Raw genomic sequence first — 17,702 nt, forward strand, 5'->3', positions numbered from 1 at the left:
AGGGGGCACATGAAACTCTATTAGCCATGCAACAGCAAAGAGAGAGAGGCAAATCCAATGATAATGTACATCTGTTTCAGGGAATTTATAAGCTTTGAACATTTTTTATGTGCAGATAAGTGGATCCTTTTCTTACCATAACGTAGAACTTCAAAGCAGATTGTGTGGATAATGCAAATTGCTGAAATATGAGATTTTCCTACAAAGAGGTTTCCAAAAAAGAAAAAAAAAGAGGGGAAAAAAGAATTAAGGCTAATTGATGCCACAGTCTTTTATGTACAGTGTAAAAACTCGACAAAAATTGATTTTTATGAAATAAGAAATTGATGGGAAAAAACACTGAAGTCTTCTATTTGCATGCAAGGTCTCAAGTTTGAAACTGAGGTTCTGCGACTTAAACCTTTGTCTCTGATACCACTGAAGCAATATTGTAACATAAATGAAGATATGGAGACAAGCTGTAATTGTATCAAAGTCTGTCATGTTGTAGGACTATAAAAACCCATGAGTACAGCATGAAACACTGTACCCAAGGTTAATGTCACTGTCAAAAAAGGGGATCAGGGATTAAATTGTCAAGGAATAGAAGAAAATTAATGATCACACACACAGACTAATGGAGAAGGTGGGGGTTGGAGGACAGTCCCGTGGTAAATATTGGGGAGAGTAGTACCTTGCAGAATCATACCTGCAGGGAAAAAATAAAGTGCTCCATGCATCGTAAGGGCATTGATGGAATCAGAACGTTGACAACATTCAGTTCTTGGAAATGATGCTCCAGAAGAAATCTCAATTTTTCATCGCTCTTTGTAAAAGAAATAATACAAGCAGCAGCCTTTCAGGAAAAAATCCATTATTTGAAAGTAACAGCGAGAGACATGGCCCTTTCAATAGCCTCCATGAACGTCATCCTTAGGAGAGGCTAATTATTAGTCACAAGTGGCCAATTATTAGTCACAAGTGGCCGGCAGAGGAGTCCCCTTGTGAAGGGAAACTCCCTGTTATACAATGAGCAGAGCCAGCTCCTGCACTAATTTCCTTTCTTCCCCATTCATTTCCAGTGAAAAGGTATATGGGGGGAGGGAGGCAACATGTCAGGGAGGGGAAAGGTGTGTGACACAACAGTGCTTTGCTGAGCCACAACTATCTTAAATGCCAGATTCAGCTAGCCCCAATCAGGAACCCGTTTGCCTTTCTGTACTGGGCCAATGCAGGAGAGAAGACTGGCCAAAGAGGCTAGCTTCTAAGACATTTGTGCTTACTTCATTTAAGAGATCATAAAAACGAGTAGGCCTGTAGCACCTTAGAGACTAGGAATCCTCTGAACTGGCATTCATGCTAAAATTTGACACTCTCCGCACTGGACTTAACAAAGACCCCAGCTATCTTACACATTACAAAGATAGCTTCCCCAATTATCACCTCTAATACTATTAACTCACAGATATTTCCCCTTCCCCACCTCTAATATCATTAACTCACTGGCATTCACCTTCCTTCCCCCCCCTCCCTCCCCACATCCCCCTTCTGTTCTGTAATGTGATTTGTCCTTTTCATGTGTGTTCATTTTTTAAAAATTGTATCCTTTGGTATATATGGTTGTGACTATTTTCTTCCATTATTTGATCTGAGGAAGTGGGTCTGGCCCACGAAAGCTCATCATCTAATAAACCATCTTTTTAGTCTTTAAAGTGCTACATAGTCCTGTATTTTGTTAGAGACTAACACATATTTATATATGCATATACTAGGGGACTGTGCCCCCCACTCGCTGTGTTCACCAACTGGGGCAGACAGGGCAGGGCCGGGCTGTGGACATGCCAGTCCAGGTCCCCTCCCCCTGACTCCACCAACCCCAGTCGCTTCCCCTCCTCCCTTCCCCCGCCTAGCCTGGGTCCCTTCTCCCTCTCCTCCCTCCTGCCAGCCTGGGCCTCTTCCCGTTCCCCCCACCAACCTCTTCCTTGCCAGCCCCCTTGCTAGCCTGGCCCCTTCTCCCTCCCCGACACACCAGCTGAGCCCCTCTTTTCCCTCCTCCCCACACCAGCCCAGGCCTCTTCTCTCTCCTCCACTCCCTGCCACGCCCGCCCCGGTCCCTTCTCCTTTCGCCCTGGCAACCTGGGCCCTATCTCTCCCCTCCCATTCCCTAACCTTCCTCTCCTGACTGGCACACACCAGGCCCAGCTCTAACCCTGGCAGCTGAGGAGCCACGGGGTGCCTGCTCACTCTGCATGGGGTGCAGTGAGGTGCAGGTAGTGCTGTGTGCACATTGCGCTCCAGGGCACTGCAGCCTGCTGATTTGAGGAAAGCATTAGCGGAGGGTTAGAGGAGCGCTGTCCTGACCTCTCCCCCATGCACCACTCAACGCCCTAGCCCCGCCCAGGGCCACCCGTTCGCCCGCGGCGGGTGGAAGGGAAAGAGCAGACAGGTCAGTGCAGCGGCTCCCCTGGACGTCTCCACTGCACGTCTGCTCCATCCCAGCTCAGAGGTGCATCCTAATAGAGGCTTTAAGTGCATGCTGAGAGGTTAGTTCATTCTCTGTGTCCCACAAAGGTGGTGCCAGTAACATTCCTGTTCATAACGTTTTGCTGTGTATGGTATGAACTCCTGTGGTATGGTATGAACTCACCTCCCATTCTGCAGCCCAACAGCCACCACCGAATAACTGAATCAGTGTATCAGGCTTTGTGTCTATGATATCCTTGTGGATGGCCCACTCTTTCCATTGGCTGTAGTTCACCATTCCCAGCCATCTGTGGGAAGTACCATCGTCCACAAGGAATTGCTGGCTGCTACTTCCTGCAGTTCCCATTGGCCAGGAACAGTGAGCCACTGCTAATGGTTGCTGCAGGCAGCTGTACCTGCAGACGCAAGGTAAAGAACCTGCCTGGCTACCCACCAGCAGTTCACCCTGACAAGCTGTGAGGTTGCCCATCACTGGTGTAGACAGGGCCTTGGTGTTCTTGACCACTGCTCAGGTCCACCTGAGTTCTATGATCACTCGTTGATGCACTGAGGGAAACATCGTGTTAGGCGATTCCCCTCTTATCCTCATTCTGTTTAAAAGGATGTCGTAGACGCAAAGCTTCACACACTGATTAAAATGCATGTCAGATCATAGTACCTGAAAGCAGTTATTCTGTTATGGCTGTTGCTGCAGGCTGCAGATTGTCCGCCACTGATTTACACTGTCACTCCTATTGCTGCTAACATGCGTGTAGCTAATACTCCAGGGGAGTTTCTTCTTCCTGGGCTGCATGAGGCATGGTGTAAATGATGGATTCTCTGTAACCTGAAATCTTTAAATAATGATTTGAGGCTTTTTGTAACTCAATCAGAGGTTAGGGGTCTGTTAAAGGAGTGGGTGGAGGAGGTTGTGTGGCCTGCAACGTCTAGGAGGTCAGGCTAGATGATCATGATGGTCCTTTTGAGCTTAAAGTCTATGAATATGTAACAGTGGGAAACTTTTTAGAAAAATTCTATAGACAAAAGGCTCAATGTCTAATTAACATAAGTATCTTGAACCCCAGATTTCCCCAACCTCTGATGGGCAGTAACATGGATGTAAGTATTCTTTCAATACTACTTACCACGACACATGCACGTGTAAAATAGCGGCATATTATGACTTATCTAGTTGGATCTTTCACTTTGTGTCATCTCTGAAAATGAAGCAATGTGAAATGGACTGGAATCTGGCAGTGTGGATTATTTGCCTCTTTGAGGGAAAGAATTCTCATAACAATTGTTTGGGTTGGAGAAGTGCTTATATTGGGTTTCAGCCGTGTGTCCTTAACATTGTTGAGTAAACCATTTACTGGGCAGTGTAGGACTTAATTGCACTTGTCTGGTTTTGGAGCAATCTAACGTGTCACGCTCCTGGCCAAATTCACAAAGAAACTTGGACGTGGCAATGGTGGGTGACAAAAACAGCAGATGAAAACTGCCTTCTGCTGTTGGTTTTTTAAAATGATTAGCCCACAGAAGAGCAAATTCAATGGGGAAGATTTAGAGCGCTCTCTCCCACTCTGAACAGAATATCCCTTAAAAATGGTGAGAGAACTCCTCTGAGCAGAACCAGAGCTCAGTTCAAATCTTTTCTGTCCCTCAGATGGAGCTGGGTATCATCCTATATCATGGATAAGCACACTAACCACTAGGCGGAAAGTTACAAAGCTTCTTCCCCAACCATTTTGTGTAGGCAAGCTCTAAGAAAAACTATTGGCACCTTGAGAACGTTTACTGCAAAAAATGTAAGTGTTGATCATATTTAGGCACTGACTGGGTACAGTGGCAGCTGAGCAGGGGTTTTGCGAGGGAGTCCTAATTATGGGGCGTAGACACTTGAAGTCTTTTGTGAATCTGACCACAATGTCTCTCTGATGTGTCTAAGAAAGATGGAAACAATATGCACTGTGGGATTAGATTACATCATCTCAAATGATTGAGCTTTCCTTTCCTTTAATAGACATCTGAATGAGCAACTGGATGAAGCAGGCAAGAGTCTATTCACTTTATGCTCGGGGTCTTTAGTTCTGGAACATATCCCTCCAAACTGGTCTTTAATGTAAGTAGAAGAGTCTTCTACTCATGACATTAGGAAATGGACTCCAGTTCACAGTGAAATGAGGTAATACTGTTCTGTAGAAAAGAGAGTAGCACAATATTAGACAAATTAAAATCCTCCCAAAACTTTCTTTGAAGAAAAACAAGGATGCCATGCTAGCCTGGATAAAAACCATAAACAAGATGCCAGTGTTGTCTGTAAGGCCAGTACTTCTAAACAGAAAGAATTAATGACTATTAATACATGATTGAAGTTCACTCCAACTCTTATTGCATTGTTGATAACTGAACTAATAGTGAAGTAGCAGTCCTAAGACCCAATTTGTTTCTTCCTAACCAGGCTTCAGTCAGCTTTATCCCCGAGGCTTACAGTACAACAATGAGAAGGGGCTACTATGATGATACAATGGGTTTAATTTAACGCAGTCTTAATCTCATCCATTTACTAAGACTGCCCCAACAGGATGAAAACTGCACAAGGCAATGTTGAAAAGAACAACTGTATTTAAGGCATGTATGCTAATTGGTTTCAAGTGGTAGCCTACTGATCAAGTAGAACAATGCTTTCCACTTTCTTTTTTTTTTACCAACTCCACTCCTTTGATCAACATAGCCAGTTGATTGGTCCAGCTCTACACTTCCAGGGGCTCTGGCACACCTTGCATCAGTGACATTGTCAGTCCTTACCATCATTATACACTGGCTTAGCTTTAGCCATATTAATTAGAGTGGTTGAAAATTGGAATTTTCAAAAATTTGAAACATTTCCTTTTTTTGCTGTATTGCAGACAGATTACAAATTTTTTTAAAAAATTGACATTTCAAGCAGAAAAAAAATCCAGTGTTTTCTTTTCACACAAGTTTTCCTGTGTTTTTTCAACCAGCTCTAATATCTAATGGTCAGAATTTCCACCAAAAAGCGGGAACAAATTGCCATTACTTGACTATTGACATGATCCTTGGTTGGTCCTGGTTTTAGTCAATGTCTTTCTAAAACCGATTTCTTTGTTTTAGGCCCCAGTCTGGCTTGTGTTGAATGATGGTGCTCCCTAAGTCAAACTTTGGTGCCAGATTGCTTCTGCACATGTCTCTGAGAAGCATGGTAATGCTAACTTGTGGACATGCACAAGAATCACTCTTCCTTTACACAGTCTTGCATAGAAAATAAATCACCCCCAAGATGATTATTTCAAACCCAGAGAAACCATTTTTGGTCTGATGGTTCAAAGAATATTGCTAGTGACAAAGGAATAGTAGAGGAAAAATGATTATTCAAATTTGACATTATTTAAAGTGACCTGGAAAGCAGGGAATTTATTTCTGATCACCAGTGATGCCTTAACACTGGTAAGATGAATATTATATTTTTAAAACTTTACCATTTGTCTAACAGGTATTTTTTTAAAAAATCCACTTATCGTAGTACCTAGTCTAAATGTTCAATTTACATTTGTAATATCATGGGCCTAGTTTTAACATTGCAGTTCTCAGTGATGATTGTCAAACCTCCCTCAAGAGAATTAGAAACCCAGAGAACAGAATCTGCATGCATGAGAGATTTGACAACCCGAGTGCTAGCTTTCATTTTTCTGATTTACAGAGTCTATATTGTCACATTCTCTGCTATCTGGCCACGAATTGAATTTAATGGAAGTGTTATTTTTACAGTAAGAGCATAAATTACTCATGCATTTTATCATGATTATAGTGAGACCCATATTGCTTCTGATAGATAGTTGGACCCAGTTTAATGTTGTCAGTGTCGTTTTTGTTTGATATAGTAGCACACCAATTACCAATAAGTCTGCCAGTTTTCATTTGCAATCTCTTGTCTTTCTTTTGGTTTATGGCTGGAGTTCACAGTTCTAGTTTCTGCTTGTAAGAGTGTTACTAAGTTCAGCTTTTCTTTCTTTGTCCAACTACTTCAATGTCAAAAATATTATTGGAGGGAAAAAACAAGAAAATGAAAGTGATTATCCTGACATGTCCCTAGGCCTTGCATATTTTCAGTAACTAATTCTTATTTCAGAGATTCTGGAAATTTTTGAGAGGAGGGTTTGGATCATTGACATGCAATGTTTGGTATGGATCATTATGGGATCAGTGGCCCAAACATTCCTTAGTGAGGAGTTCTAAATAGCCAGAGATCAGCTGATTGGGAATCTCAGTAATTAATTTGTGAAATTCTCCGAGGCCGGGACATACAAAGTTCTGAAAGCTGTAATAAATTAGAATTACTAAATTGTATCCTAGCAGGGGTCAGTTTAGTCCCATGACCTGTTTTTGACTGTGGTCAGCACAAAATGCCTTTGAAGAAGCTGTTTGTAGTTAAGGAAACTGTAAGAAATCCTCTATCTGGCAGCTGTAGAACAACCTGACTCTGGAGAAAGTTTCTTCTCAACCCCCATTAGACAGAGAATGACTTATGCATTGGCTCATGGAAAGCTGGTTCTCTCCTTTCCAAAACTCATTGTTTTGTGGTGGTCTGATGATAATTTTGTGTGTGTTTACATGCGGCCTGCCTGCTTATTGCTGCCATTTGAACGGTTGTTATGTTTTCTTCAGATTGTTGCTGATTCAACTAGTTCATGGTTATTTCATGTTTTGCTCATCCTTTGTGTCTTGCTTCATTTTCTTGCTGTTTTGGGATGCAAGGATACGTTGGAAACTGCAGCGCTTTTGTTCTCCAAGGGCTAGCTGGTCTAGTGACAGCCCATCAGAGTCCAGTAGACTCAGATAAAAGGAGCTGGTCAGTTCCTGACAGGGACCAAAGGCATTAAGGGTGTCCCTCCCTTGCTCAATGAGCCCAACCATCAGAGTTTATTGCTGCTTGGATTTATACAGCAGAGAGAGAAGAGCCTGTGGGCACTGGCCATGTGATAGGACTGGAGATAAAATGGCCCCTTTGGGGTGAGGCCCAAGGAAATAGCAGCAGCAAAGGATTGAAGTGTATAGAATGTTGCTGGAAGGACATTGGAAGCTGGAATAGTGGGTGGGCCTGGGTTCCTGACTGGTCACAGGTAAAGTGGTGTAAACTTATTTGGAGCCCAAAGGGCTGCATGTAAAGGGCCCAGACCAAGCACCTCAATCCTTGTGAAGACAAAGAGACTGTTTATTTATTGACTCTTTGATAGCCCAAAAGGGGTTCATTTGGATTCTGTAACATGGTTGGAGGACCAAGCCATTGGAGACCTCCTGCAAGACTGGCCATCAGAAAAGGACAATACAACTTCTCAGAGGTGCTCAAGAGATGGGTGCCATATGTGTACAGCCATTTTAAAGTAATTCAGTATTTGCTATTTAATTAACATTAAGCAAACAACATACAGTGAAAACTTTGTTATCCGGCACTCTGTTAACCAGAAAACGTTGTTAACCAGCATTGCCCCCAGCCACAATACTGTCACCTCTTCAGGAGCACAGGCCTGGTTTGCTTTATCATGATTGGCTTAACAATTTTTTATTTAAGAAGTACTAATCATCTTTAACTCAAAATAGAAATGTGAGACCAACTGTGTCACACTACAAAACTACCAATATTAAAAACTTGAGTTTTACTATTATTGTCCATTGTTTTTTCCTAGGTTGATGGGACCCTCAGAGAACCAGAATTTTTAGATAACCGGAATGCCCTAATCCCCAAGCATGCCAGATAACACAGGTTTAACTGTAATGTGTTTGTACAGCCCCTAGTACAATGGGGTAGGACCAGAGCTGCTTGGTACTATGATAATATAATACTAGATTTGATGGATGAGATTGCAAAGTGAACCTACGGTTACCAAACTTTCAGGTACAAGATACAAATCAGAGCCAGTAATATATTAGATGGGGGGTCGGCGGGGTGGAGTGAAGAGGAAGGAAGAGAGCAGGAAATTGCTCTATGGCCTTGTCAATACACAAAAATTGTACTAATTGTATTACTTTATACTAATTGTACCAATTGTTCTGGTATAGTTCAAGTGGAATTACTACCTGCCCTGGAGTAAGGATATAGAGTTACGTGAATATCATAGATGGAGTCAATATACCTTAGATCGAATTACTCTGGCATCCCCTTACTCTTCTCAATCTGGTGGAGTACTGGAGTAGACGGGAGCATGATTAGCAGCTGATTTAATAGGCCTTTACTAAACCCACTAAATCAACCCCCAAGAGATCAATCCCTGCAGCACAAATCTCCTGGTAAGTGTAGATAAGGCCTTAGGAAAGGAAGCCATACTATATAAGGTGCCTTTATGCTGGTATAACTGCATCCACACTAGAGGTTGTACTAGTTAAAAAAAATCACACTGCTCACCAGAACTGTGATACTAGTAGAAGATCTTTGTGTAAAGCAGGCCTTGATTTTGGTTCATATGAAGAAAGAGGGGGAAAAAATCTTCTGGATAGCATGTTGTTTAATGTTTGGGTCCAGGGAACAGATGGTTGGTGGTGATTTTCCTTGGCTTACCCTTCCCTCACAGCTCTAAAAACTCTCTTCAATATAATGTGATTAACATATGAGTATTAATGCTTGTGCTGTGGGATTCTGACTTGAATGCAGTGTTCACTGGAAAGGAAGCTATGTTATTGGGACTGTTGGGGTGTGACTTCTATAAGTAAATCTAGGTGCTTGCATGGCCTCAAATTGCAGCATGCCAAGAAACTCTTGTGATGTTGTATATACTATAGAAATATAAACATCTCTGAAACAGAAACTCTCTATATTTCTGGCATAGATCATGTTAAACATTTTTGAATCTCTGCCCTTTTGCCTTGCTAATTATGGTAGCAAGACCAGAAAGTTTTCAAATCAATGTTGAAGAAGACAAATAAATATTTAGTCTGCCAAGGTTGAAAAAGCTGGTGATTTGACTGGGAGGGAACATCACTGGAGACATCAGGCACTTTATTGTGACGTTAAAAGGAGAGAGCAGAATAATGATGAATGTCAACAGCACTGAGTCTACAGAGAAGTCAAATGTGGAGGGCAATGGTGACAGAAAAACAGAACTCCAAAAGGCAGAAATAAGACGGTTAAGTCACACACACACAGCTTCAGCCAGTCAAAAGGTGCTGCAAAAATCTGCCATGTCTGTTGAAAAAATGCCTGTACTAACAATAGTATTTTCAGGCAGTTTCAGTTTCCTCAAAATCTGTATTGAGGTATGTGTCTTTTCATGACACTTGAAATATCTGCCAAAAAGCTGTTCCGTTCTGCAGCAAGTGCCTGTCAGCCAGGGAAAGACTTTGAGACTTCAGTCTTCAAACTGTGTTTATCTGAAGAAGCCACCTTAGGAGCATTTGACTGCCTTTTGACCCATTTAGTTTGGCCACCCATATGACCCTGCTAATAGCACAGTCACCCACATAAGCATATGTACAAAAGCAGGTCCAAGAATGAAATAATAATTCAGCAATAATGTATTCAGGGGTTGAGTTTAAAAAATATTGCCTCATATTATTTGACTACCTAGAGCGGTGGCTGTATAATGGAAAAAAAAATGCAACAATGAATAATACATTTAGTGAAAATACCATCATTGTCCACCTTTAATATTTATAATACTAGCTTTGATTAAATGTCTACACCACCAAACGACTGTTCCAATGTCCCTGTCTATAATACAAAAATAACCATGATGAAACATGGTTAAAGTAAACATTTTTAATTACCATTTTTCTTGCTTTTGTCAGTAGAAAATCTATGCAAGGAACTATATTTTAATGTGGGTATCTGCAATCTTATTCATACCTTAAAAGTACTTATAGTTAGGGTTGCCAGGTGTCCGGTATTTACCCGGACAGTCTGGTATTTTCGCCTCCTGTCTGATAAAAAAATTCAGAAAATACTGTACACCTAAGATGTCCGGTATTTTCTGATTTTTTTTCCCCAGCCAGGAGGCAAAAATGCCGGGCACCTAGCAACCCTACAAACACTCAGTGCCTGGCCTCTCCACCCCAAATCCCTCCCAGCCCCCAACACCCCCAGCCCCCCGACTCCAGCCCCCATGCTTACCTTGTTCCGCAGGGCTGCTGGCACGAAATGGCTGCTGGCAAAAAGACCAAGGGGAAGCAATGACTCCCCTGGGTCTTAGTGCTCAACCGCTCCCCTGTTCCTATCCCTGCACTCACTCTTAAAGGAGACATGTCTTAATAAGTCTTTTTTTTGCTCAACAACTTTAGTCTCTTCCCCCCCTCCCCCTTTTTTTTAAACAGAATTTTTTCCCATTTTTTGGGGGGGGGGGGAGAGAGGGGCGGGTGTTCGGTATTTTTGTTTCAACCATCTGGCAACCCTGATATCTGATGGTGGTAACTGATATCTGATGGTGGTAGCCAGGGAGGCCAACAGAATTGCTGGACCCCTGGGCAAAATAGGGGGGTGCCTCCACATTTCTTAAAAGGGAGGGGTTTGGGGAAGAATGGGCAGGATTGGGAGCAGCCAGTGCTGAACACTGCTTGAACAATGCTGTTCTCCCTCCCTCCCCCCCACCAACCCATAATGCTGCCCAGAGAGTGCCACCCAGGACTCTGGGGGCGATATAAAGAGTCTGAGGCTATGGCCATCACTGCTGCTATAGTAGCAGTAGCTGCCGGGAGTCCTGGGACATTTTGAATCACTGGGCTCCAGGGTAGCTGTCCCCTGTGCTCTTCCAGATAGGCCTCAGTGTTTTTACCACTTTGGTAGTGGCCCAGATTTTCCCTAATGTTAAATAAGGCCTTCCTATCAGTCTCTAGGGTTGAACCTTGTGGGGCAATGTCAGTCATTATTTGAGTTGGCATAACTAACACATTTTTGTTTTCCCAGTCCATTTGAGTCTAACTTTAGTGACCTTCAAGTTTAGCTGCAACACCCATCTATTTAATGAGGCATTTCCTGAAAGCAAGACATGAAAATGAGTGAAGATTGTTTGCTTGGACATTGGGTGATTAATAGTTGATCACTATTTCATAGAGAAAGGCCCAAACCAAAAGATTCTCTCTTTGCCCTGCCAATTTTGATGGGACAGGTGAGATGGTATTGCCTTCAGGGAAGCTTTAGCTGGAATTCATGAGTTCAATTGCATCCACCAAAATCATGAACTGAAGGATTCAACAACAGGCTAATGTGCACTTCTCCCAGCCTGGTGCGGAAAGGAGGACCTGGGAGTGGAGCTAGAAATTGCTGGCTCTGCATTTACCCTGCTGTACCTTGGGACTGGGCCCAGTTCCCCGCTCTGGGCATTACAACCTGGGATGTGGGAACACAGCATTACTCAGGTATGGGCCATCACTGTGGAGTGAGTATTGGACTGGACTCACTGTCAGCCTGCTGGGCATCCTCTCTGCACTGGGTAGGGTGAGGATTGGGATTGTGATGCTGGCTGTGGGTGGTCAGTGCCCACTTGGTGGTTTAATATCCCACCCACTGAAACAGGCCATTATAGCTGCCCCCGACTGCCTTAATCTTAACCACTCGGCATGTTGGTTTTGTCAAAGAACCTCAAATAGGAAGCTTTTCAAAGCCAAAACCAAAAGCATCTTGCTGTACTCATTACCAAATGGACACAAACCCAAACCTATTATAAAAACCCACATTCCCAGCCCTACCATGAACCATCTACGGTCAAATAAAAAATTAAAAAGCTACTAAAAGTCTTACTATTCCAAAGCGTGCTTGTCTGATATGATTAGAGGCATCTGTATTCTAATGTGGAATATATTTTGGAGTGTCAGTGACACAATATGCATGTAAAACACTATTAGGACATGATGAACACTGTATAGGAGGGAATTGTGAATGAACGTTAATAGTATTTGAGGACCTTCAGCACCTTGTAAAGCCTGATCCAATTCCCACAGAAGTCAATGGGAATATTTCCACTGATATTCATGGGAAGTTGGTGAGGCCTCTTGTGAACGGAAATGAACAGCTACATTAATTCATTGCTATGTGGCAGTGAAAATTGTGCATCCCTTTGGCTAGGGAGGATGATGCTGGGCTAAATAACTGTGGATATTTGATCACATTCTGGCTTACTTAGCAGTACAAGCATTATCAGGCAGAGGGTTACCAAAGCTTTCTGCAGTATTCACTCCAGAGCTCAGCTTACTGGAACTGCAGTGATGCAGTGTTTGACAGCCCCTTGGAACCTCAGAAGGCTTTGTGACATAGGCGTGTCTGTTTTTCACTATGATCTCATAAAGAGCTGATTACCATTCTGGCTCTCTTCTTTCAACCCCTCGAATGGACATTCAATACGCTGCTTAGGGACCCAGGTACGGGGCCTGCGAGGGCTGGTATCAAGTAGTCAAGGCTCATTGTGCCTGTTCTGCTCTTTAAGCATGGTATAGGCAGAAATCAGGCAAATTAACTGGACGCATTACAGGCAGTCCCCGGGTTACGTACAAGATAGGGACTGTAGGTTTGTTCTTAAGTTGAATTTGTATGTAAGTCGGAACTGGTACATATTGTAGGGGAAACTCTAGCCAAACATGTCTCTAGAGCTCAGTTTTATTCTCCCACACCTCACTTCCCTCAGTCCTTTATTCTCAAGCTGAGGTGTCTGCTGAGAAAAGCCGCTCCGCGTCTCCCTGGTCTGCTGGGGGGGGGGGGGGAGGGGGCACTAGCTTCGCGTCTCCCTGGTCTGCTGGGGGGAAGCAGCTAGTGCGGGGTTGCCTCACCCCGTTTGTAAGTAGGGATCCGATGTAAGTCGGATCCATGTAACCCGGGGACTGCCTGTACTTTGGAACATTCCAAACCTTAAATTCGAAATAAAAGGAGCTCTCCATTGCAGCTAGTCTGGCCAAAACACATTCCTGATGAATCATTTATAGTAAATGTTTGACATATGTTTCTATGTTAGTACCATTTATTGATGCTGGGTTTTTTTACCTGCTTCATGGTATACACAAGGTCCACTGGCATTCAATTGCTTACACGTAGTTCTGGTAGGCAGGGCCAGCTTTAGGGATGGGCACCCAGGAATCTGCTTTGGGTGATGGTCTGAGGGACACTGCTCTCAGGGTTTTTGCTGCTAGTGACAAAAGGGAAAATAGAATGTTTGAAGTAATATGTTTCAAGGGTTCCATTTTTGTTGATATATGGCATGAATAAATACAGATTTACAGATCCTAGCATGCAAAATTATCATCTTATATGACAAATTATAAATACACCGCAAGGAAAATCAGTTTTATGTTTATATACTCTCTGTGCACATAGGCCCTGGAACTAGGGGTAGGGGAGGTGCTGCAGCACCCCCTTGGCTTGAAGTGGGTTCTTTTATATTCAGGGGTTACAGTTTGGTTCAATGACTCACCACATGCCAATTGCAAATATTATTCCTGAACCCTCATCTCTATGCATGTTCCTGACAATCCACATTGGAAGAAAAAGCCACGTTGCCGCAGCAAACCAGAAAGCACTGTAAAGAAATGATTAGTCTGATTAATCTACAAATTTTAACATATATGCAAGAGAGAGGAAATGTGCTATTTTCATGGTGTCAATAAATATTAGTAATACATATGCAGACAATGTTCTATTAAAGGAGATTTAATCTTCACATCTTCTCTTTTTGTGGCATTCTTCTCAGTTCCACAGTGCTATGGGAAATCAATAACAAATGTTCATATGGAATCTCTCTCTTCTCTAGCCTTTAACTAATTATATCTTTAGAAGGACGGCACAGAAAAGTTAATTTCTTAGCTCTTTCAAAATAATAATACTGAGGAAAAATTCAAAATAATAGTCAGAAATCATTAAGGGCACGTCTACACAGCCGAGTGAAAGCCAAAATAAGCTATGCAGCTTGAGCTACATCAGTTACGTAGCTTGAGTCGAAATAGCTTATTTTGGCTTTTGGCCCTGTGTACACAACAGGTAGTCCAAGAAAGAGCACTCTTCCTCCGACTCCCTTTACTCCTCGTAAATGAGGGTTACAGGAGTTGATGTAAAAAATCCTCCAGCTTTACATTATTTTGACATTGTCGAAATAACTGCTTGTGTAGATGTGGACTATGTTATTTTGAAATAACGTCAGTTATTCCGAAATAACACTTCTGTGTAGACATAGCCTAACTGAATCAATTTTACCTCCCACAGCTTGTGACATCTTCCTGTTACAGGTATTGATGACCTGATCTTGTCAATGCTTACATAACTGGGGTGATAAGCATCTGGTGAGATCCTGAGCATCACTAGCATTGCCTATGGAGGGATTAGATATTGGTCAACATCTTGGAGGATTGTGCCTAGTATCCTATAAAGATGCTGGATTCTTTTCAAGACAGAAAAAGGAAATGACATCTTTTCCCTCCAAATATGCTTACAAAAATATCTGCTTCATATTATATTAAATAAAAGTTTGAAGAGTCTAAGCTTAAAGGTTCAAAAGCAACTCAAGATATTTGTGTCCCTCAATGTCTTGGTCCCCGATTTGGGATATCTTAAAAGTGCCTGCCTTTCAGAAGTGAAGTGACCAACTCTTTCTGAAAAATTAGGCCTGTTAAAAATACCACAGATTGACCACACAAAAATTAAGGCACCTAAAATCACTAGCCATATTTGAAAACTTCAGGCTGCTTTGTTTAATAAGTGGTCTAGTGGGTAGGGAGCCCAGCTCAGAATCAGAAAATAGGTGTTCCAATCTTGACTCTGTGTGACCTTAGCCAAGTCAATTAAATGGTCTGTGCCTCATTTTCTCCTTCTGTAAAACAAAGATAATAATGCTTATTTATTCTTTTAGACATTGGAGAACTACAAATGGAAAAATGCAACGTAAGGGCTCAGAATTATTAGTGTTGGTGGATTAATTCTGCAGTTCCTAGGGCATATAAGAGCCATAAAGATCTGTTTTTCAAATGACTTGTGCTTTCCCAGATGTTCCCTTACAGCATATCTATGATGGTTTAAAAGTTCAGGCAAGCGCTCTCCTGGTACAAACAAGATGTGGGTTGTTTTTAAGTTGGCAACAAAATGCTTACACAAGTTTGGCTTGAAATAGGCAAAGAGTTTAACATGTCCATGGGGAAAGTAATATTTTTTTCTTTAAGGGAAAAAGAGCAAACTAGAAGTTCCCCTGGTCTTGGCAAATCATGAGGCGTTTTTCATTTTGTAACATCAAAGCCGGCTCCTCTTCTTTGATGTCTTCGCATGCTGTTTAAGGTAAAGCATGAATGAAGAAATGTCAATCTGCAAGGTGTCCATGTAGTTTATGCTGAACACTGAAGAGAACTTGTAGATAAAAGGCAAACACGAGGTTTGATAATGAATGTCCAACAAGGAGGTGTGCATATCTAAAAGGGAACACTCAGCTGGAGAACAGCTCTGCAAACCTTAAAACTCTACTTAGCCCAAGTTTAAGAGATTAGGAAAAAGTGTTGTGTGAGGGGCTTTGTGTATTGTTTTGTGTCTGTTTGTTTTTCACATGTGCAAAGCCCCTTATTTCTAAAGGAAATGAAGGTCCTTTCACTGTTTTTTTTTAGCAATGTATTGCCCTCTGTAGTTAATGTGATGACAACCTATAATTTGATATGATGAATGGTGCATCCCTTGGAAAAAACAACACCAGGGAACATACAGGATTGGATATAGTATATTTTTAAAAACAACAATAAAGGTTTCTGGGGTCTCATTATGCAACTTTAAACCCAATGGCATGGCATGTCCAATTAAACAGAGGCAAACACCAACTATTCAATCCCATTTGTACTTAAAATTAAAAGATTATACTTGAAGGAGAATCACCAAGGGACCCGGTGCAGTTTTGAAATGAATTGGGATGATAGTCTGTGGATTCAACTTCCCACTTCTTCCAAACATAGGACACCCATTTATGTCACTGGGAGTGTTGCCTGAATAAGGGTTAGAGGATCTTTATTTTGTGGCATGTACTGAATTTTTTTTATTATTTTTAGTGCTGATGAAAGATGCTGGAGAATGAGGACTGTAAATTCAATTCTTGCTTGTTTGCAGGACAAATGCAAAGAACTGAGCTCACTCAAAGTGTCTCATGAAGAAACTTCCTCCAGGGTCGGCTCCATGTCCATTCAGTCCAGGTCTTCTCTTCTAGGGCTATGCTTGTGCTATTTGGGATAGTACTAAGTCAAAGCATGCCAGGGAATTTAAAAAACAACAAGTAATCATACTCCTGTGGCACCTTAGAGACTAACAAATGTATATATATGGTGCTATGAGCGTTTTCAGATGAGATGATCAGGAATCTGTTCACCATCTGTGTCTATATAGGCCAGTGGTCCCCAATGTTTCGCGGCTGCCGGGCGCCTGGGGGCGGGGCTGCTCACGCGCCGCGTATCCGGGGGCGGGGCGGCTCACAAGCCACGTGCCTGGGGGCGGAGTCAAGCATGCGCCGCGCACCCGGGGCCGGCACCAGCATGTGCTGTGACCCCGGGCAGGGGCCGCCTAGGTGCCGCGCTCCTGGGGCCGGCACCAGCATGTGCCGCGATCCCAGGCAGGGGCTGCCCAGGCGCCGTGAGCCCGGAGCCAGCACTGGCATGTGCTGTGACCCCGGGCAGGGGCTGCCCAGGCGCCGCATACCCAGGGCCGGCACCGGCATGTGCCGTGACCCCGGGGCAGGAGCCACCCATGCGTCTGGGGCTGGCACCTGCCGCACACCCGGGGGAGGGGCCAGCCCAGATTGCTCCGCGGGTACACATGGCGCCCGTGGGCACCGCATTGGGGACCACTGATATAGGCCAATTAACACACACAGGCTACATCTACACTGCAGAGTTTTTGCACAAAAACTTGCAGAGCATCCACACTACAAGCACATTTTTGCGCAAGAAAAAGTACAGTAGATCATCAGAAGACAGGGCTTTTTATGCAAGAGTTATTCCTCTTTCTATGAGGAATAAGCCTTTTTGCGCAAGAGCTCTTGCACAAAAATGCATGTGTGGACAGAAAACAGTTGTTTCTTGCGCAAGAAACCCCTGTCGGAAAAAAAGCACAGGTGCTCTGATGGCCATTCACAGAATGATCATCAGAGCTTTCTTGCACAAGGACGTCCATGGCAGTGTGGATATGCTCTTGTGCAAGAACTTTTTGTGGAAGATCTCTTCTGCAAAAAGTTCTTGTGCAAGAAACCTGCAGTATAGACGTAGCCAAATTGTGGACTTTAGAAATGACACTACTGTAGTGTGCACTACCTCAT

The 17,702-nt window shown here is 43.0% G+C and overlaps 1 long non-coding RNA gene across 1 annotated transcript; it reads left to right on the forward strand.

The window, feature by feature from the left end:
• Nucleotides 1-11,044: 11,044 nt before the first annotated feature.
• On the forward strand, nt 11,045-17,361 carry LOC142831083 (uncharacterized). Its single transcript, XR_012906727.1, has 3 exons — nt 11,045-12,804; nt 15,583-15,694; nt 16,505-17,361. It is a non-coding gene; the product is annotated as an uncharacterized LOC142831083 (long non-coding RNA).
• The last annotated feature ends 341 nt before the right edge of the window (nt 17,362-17,702 follow it).

Source organism: Pelodiscus sinensis, chromosome 12, assembly GCF_049634645.1.
Source record: "Pelodiscus sinensis isolate JC-2024 chromosome 12, ASM4963464v1, whole genome shotgun sequence".
Lineage (NCBI taxonomy): Eukaryota > Metazoa > Chordata > Testudines > Trionychidae > Pelodiscus > Pelodiscus sinensis.